The sequence below is a fragment of the Xiphophorus hellerii genome, chromosome 2 (assembly GCF_003331165.1).
Source record: "Xiphophorus hellerii strain 12219 chromosome 2, Xiphophorus_hellerii-4.1, whole genome shotgun sequence".
Lineage (NCBI taxonomy): Eukaryota > Metazoa > Chordata > Actinopteri > Cyprinodontiformes > Poeciliidae > Xiphophorus > Xiphophorus hellerii.
The window spans coordinates 18092341-18097017 of NC_045673.1; positions in this window are offsets into that span (position 1 = coordinate 18092341).

Sequence of the window (4677 nt, forward strand, 5' to 3'; positions counted from 1 at the left end):
ATCTGACCAACAAGCATTTTACAGTTTACTGAGATGTACCCATTCAAGGTTTTTTACTGGGATTTTATGTGGTAGACCAATATTAAATACTACATAACTTGAAAGTGAAATCATAAGGACACAGAGTTTTGAAAAAAAATATACAAATAAAAAATGAAAAGTGTAATGTACATTTGTTTTCAGCTCCCTTTACATTGATGCTCCTAAATGCAACCTAAGGCAACCAATTGCTTTCAGTGTTCATCTAATTAGCAAAGACAGCTTAAGAGCTCATTTCGTCATTTAGATCATTAAACTATAGTAAGTTTTGCATCTCACAGAGCACTGTCCAGTCACACAAAACTGGAACGATTGCATGATGGAAAACTTGCCAAAATGAGGGTGTCCATCTAAACTAACAAGGTAGGAAATGAGAGCATTAATCAAAGAAGTGGTCAAGAACACCATGATAACTCTGGAGTAGCTGAAGAGATCCACAGCTCATGTGACTGCTGTGCTTCTGTCAAATTAATCATGCACTCCACAAACCTAGTCTTTATTGAAAAGTGGCAAGAAGAGATAAAAAGCTGAGAAAACACTAGAAAGTCAGAGAACAAAACAAGCATGTCTAAACACAGTTAAGAATCCTGGAAGAAAGCATATTCGAGGTTATTCAACACTTAAAACTAGAGTGGAAGTTCACCTCACCCCAGGACAATGATACTAAATATGCAGCCCAGAGGTGCAATATTGTGGCTCTGATCAGTGACGGTTTTTAATGTGGGCCGTGTGAGCAGCTGTCCAGAGCGGCGGTGGTATTATAAAGAGAATCCACACAACCACCATGTCAAAAATAGAACTTATTTGTTTGATAGTTTTGACTGAACAAATTTTATTGCCTTTTTGCATCTGAAGTCGATGGGTTGAGGTGCAGCAATATATTAATAAGGTGCCCAGCTGTGTTTGCTGTCATTCACACAGAGTCCACATGGGGTGAGACGCAAGTTTCTTTTCCTTTTGATAAGGTGGTTTGGCTATACGTTTAACAGCAACATTAGCTGTTTAACTCAGGGACTCAGTGAAATTATGTCTTTACAAACTGGGATCATTTCCGTGGATGTTTATGTCATGGATTCCACTTTTCCTTTTCACTGGACAATATCGCACTATTTTGTCTTGGTCTATTACATACAATTTCAGTAAGATACACAAACCTGTGGATATAATATGACCAAGTGTGGAGAGCTAGAATGGTAGTGGTTTCTTGCAAAAAGCTGGGAGAGTCCTCCCAAAACAGATGTTTTGGACATTCTGTAGGCCCAACCTGATATTTAAAAAAGCAAAACAAAAGAAAAGAAAAAACAGTTTAGCTATTTTTTTTATTGCTTCAATTTGAATTTCAATTCCAACTTAGAACTTACTTTTTTCCTATGTTATTACAGTTTGCATTCCGATCTGTGAAAAAGCTAAAATTCAGACACCTCGATTTTCCATCTGTTCTGTCTTTAGTGCCCTTCACGATCAGATCTTGACAGATCTGTCCAGAGGAAGAAGGCAAGCTCAGGACATCTGCTACTCTGTTTCATGAAGACATGGCAGAGATTCTGACACAGGTTGTCAGGATAATCTGACAAGACAAGCCTCATGTTTTATTGGAGCGTTCAAAAAATGTGCCACCGTCACTCTCGCTCCCACTTTCCGTACATCATGCTGTCTTCTCCTTGACGGTTGAGCTTTGCATATAGGTGGCATTGAAATGGAAAGTCCTGCAAAAACAATGATGAAAGTGGGTAGAAAAGGAAAGAGAGGGAGAAAGAGGAGTCGAACCCGTGACCTCTTTGGCTGTGCGATGTGTCTGAAGCTGGCAGGGGACGCAATTGAGAGTGACACTCCTGGTTGGAGCTGCCAAACTGCCACTTCCTGTCGTCTTTATTCACACATAGCAGGAGTTTAAGCCGGACGTTTGAAGAGCAAAGAACAGACGTGTGTCTCCTTGTACAGCCTTCGCTTGTGATTGTCATTATTATGGCTCATGACCATTCTGTCCAAGCCATGGACAGACACCCATTTGTAGAAAAGAAAACAAGTAAAATGGTGGATGGAAAAATATAAGGGCCAAGAAAGGAGATTGAGAGTGTTTATTTCTTGTAATTGACTGAAATGTGAAACTGTCTTTGTCATCATGGCTCCTTTTGTTCAGCTCTTTACGCCTCCTCAGCTACATCATTGGATTTGGAAGCCCTCTGTGGCTCAGTGCGATCAAATTGCTGCAGAATTGGAGAAATAGGACTCATAATTTTCATGTTTTGTGTTGACTAACCCTTTAATTTTGTTAGGATCAAGTTTGTCATTCTCTGTCTTCCGTTTTATCCACTTTAATGGCTTTGTTTTTCTTCTTCCTAGCATCCCTTATAGTGGTTTATAACAACAAAAGGGTCAGTTTTACCAATACAAATAAGATTCAAAGTCATGTGTCCAGCTGCAGGTTTTCATTTAATTTTGTCCCCTCAGGTCACGTTTGTTTTATTTCTCTGATATTCTTTCTTGCCTGTGTCCCACCACTATATCCATCTCTGGTTCTGCTGTTTTCTCCTTCTCCTGTCTTTCTACTCAGACACACACTCTCCTGCTCGCGTACACGCACACATTATCCTTGGGCTATTACCAGGATAAGTCAATTTGATCCATCCAAGGCAGTGGATGTCATTTTATTCATATATTTTCAAGCCTAGTGACTTTATTAAAGGCTACTGCTTCAATCTATCCTGAATGGATGAATGCACCCACTGATGAAACACGGGGGAAAAATGAGGCCCACACAGCCTGAAATGACCACAGCCAATCAGTCTGTCATTTTCAAACATGTTCTCAGATTCTGTGTTTCATATGCAATCGAAAACAGCTTGGCGAATTTGAAGCTTTTGGCACAATGTTTTCTATTCATCTGTGAGTGAGGAGACGGAGAGCTGCCTGCCTCCTCCCAGTGACAAGAGAATGGCTGTTGAGACTTCCAGCTTGGGGGGAAAAAATGAGATGTTACAGTCAGGGAGGCACAGAGCAGAGAAAGTTGGAGACGAGACAAAAATGTGTCTATTCATGCCAACTGGTGTCCTGACCCTCCTCCAGGCTGCCGTTGCCTTCTGTCAGGAGAGCGAATTAAAGGGCCATTCACCAAACATAAAGATTTTCACTTCTTTTCCACACAGTCCCTCTCACCCTTCTCCTGCTGCTTTTAATTGTCAGTTCAAATAGTTTTAAGGCAGTGAAGGAGGAACTCTTTTACTTATCTTCATTCAGACAGAAAAAATAAAACAGCTCCTGTCTCTTTAAAATGAAGCCAACTATTTCTTTCAAAGTTGAGGGGAAGGTCATACAGAGTTCAGAGTGAAAGCTCTGACTGATGGTTGTGGAGGGACGCTGGTGTGTTCTGCTCCACCTCGACGGCTTGGCTTCGGTGGCTGAGAACAGAGCAGGTCAAGCCGGAATCGAACCGTCGGGAGCCAGCGCTAAACTTCTGTCACAGTGCAGAGGAAGATGCCTGTTAAATGGATCTACATCTCCCAGACTCCAGCACTTTACCTGATTGGACAACAAGAAAAACGTACCGTTTACCACTTTCAACTTTACCACAGTCTGCAAAGTAATAACCACGAATTTGGTCCATTTTCTCAGATTTGATGTGACAGAATTCAGAATAATTGATATTTATGAAGTGAAAAAAAGGCTTTGAAATCTTTTCTCTTTTTTTTTTTTAAAATAAATATCTCGGATGTGGTATGCTTCTCCCGAATCAAGACTTTGAGAACAGACGTTAATTTTAGGGTCTCTTCACCACCTTTTTTGCCCATCCTTCTTTGATAATTTTTCCTTCTTTGTCATACTGGATTACAAGCATCTGTGAACATCAATTTTAAATTCTTATTTTTTTGTTATTTATTGTGGTCTGCACTTTGAATAGACCATCTTCACACATAAATATACTGTAATGTAAACAACTGGAAGACAGTCTTCTGTCCACATCTCAAGTTTTCTTCCAGGCTTGCCTTAATTTTGGCTTCATCTGCCTTACTATCAGCTCTGACCACCTTCTCATTTCACTGCTCATCACCACCTTTAGGTCACAACTTAAACTTCAGTCTTTCCTGACCAGAACACTTCCTTCCATATGTTTGCTGTGTCTGTTTAACAGCTTGCAGACTTCTAGTGGATTTTTTTTCAGCAGTGGTGTTCTTCTTGCCTCTTAGAGTTTACAACTCTGCAGCTCTTACAGTTGTACAATGCATGATATTGAACTGTCCAGACAACAGATTATTCCACCTGAGCTGGGAATCGCTGCAGCTCCACCAGAGTTTCCATGAGCTTCAGGCTGATTCTCTGATTAATGCTTTCCTCACCAAGCCTGTTGGTTTACAGGAAGGTTCATGTGTTGGCAGGTTCTCACATAAACATCTTAATATACTGCAGATATAAAATCAAAATAAGAGCAGACTTTTTCAGTAATTAGCTGACTTCTGAAGGCATTTAGTCGCAGCAAATTACTCAAGTAAAAGGAAAAGAGAATTTGGTAAGTTCCAAGTAACTGATCATAACATTTAATTTGTTTAAGAAAAAGCGCGTAACAGCATAAAAAATAGTAAAACCAGGCAAAGGGAACTAATATGTTTTATTTATCACAAATCAATACATATAGTAAATAAT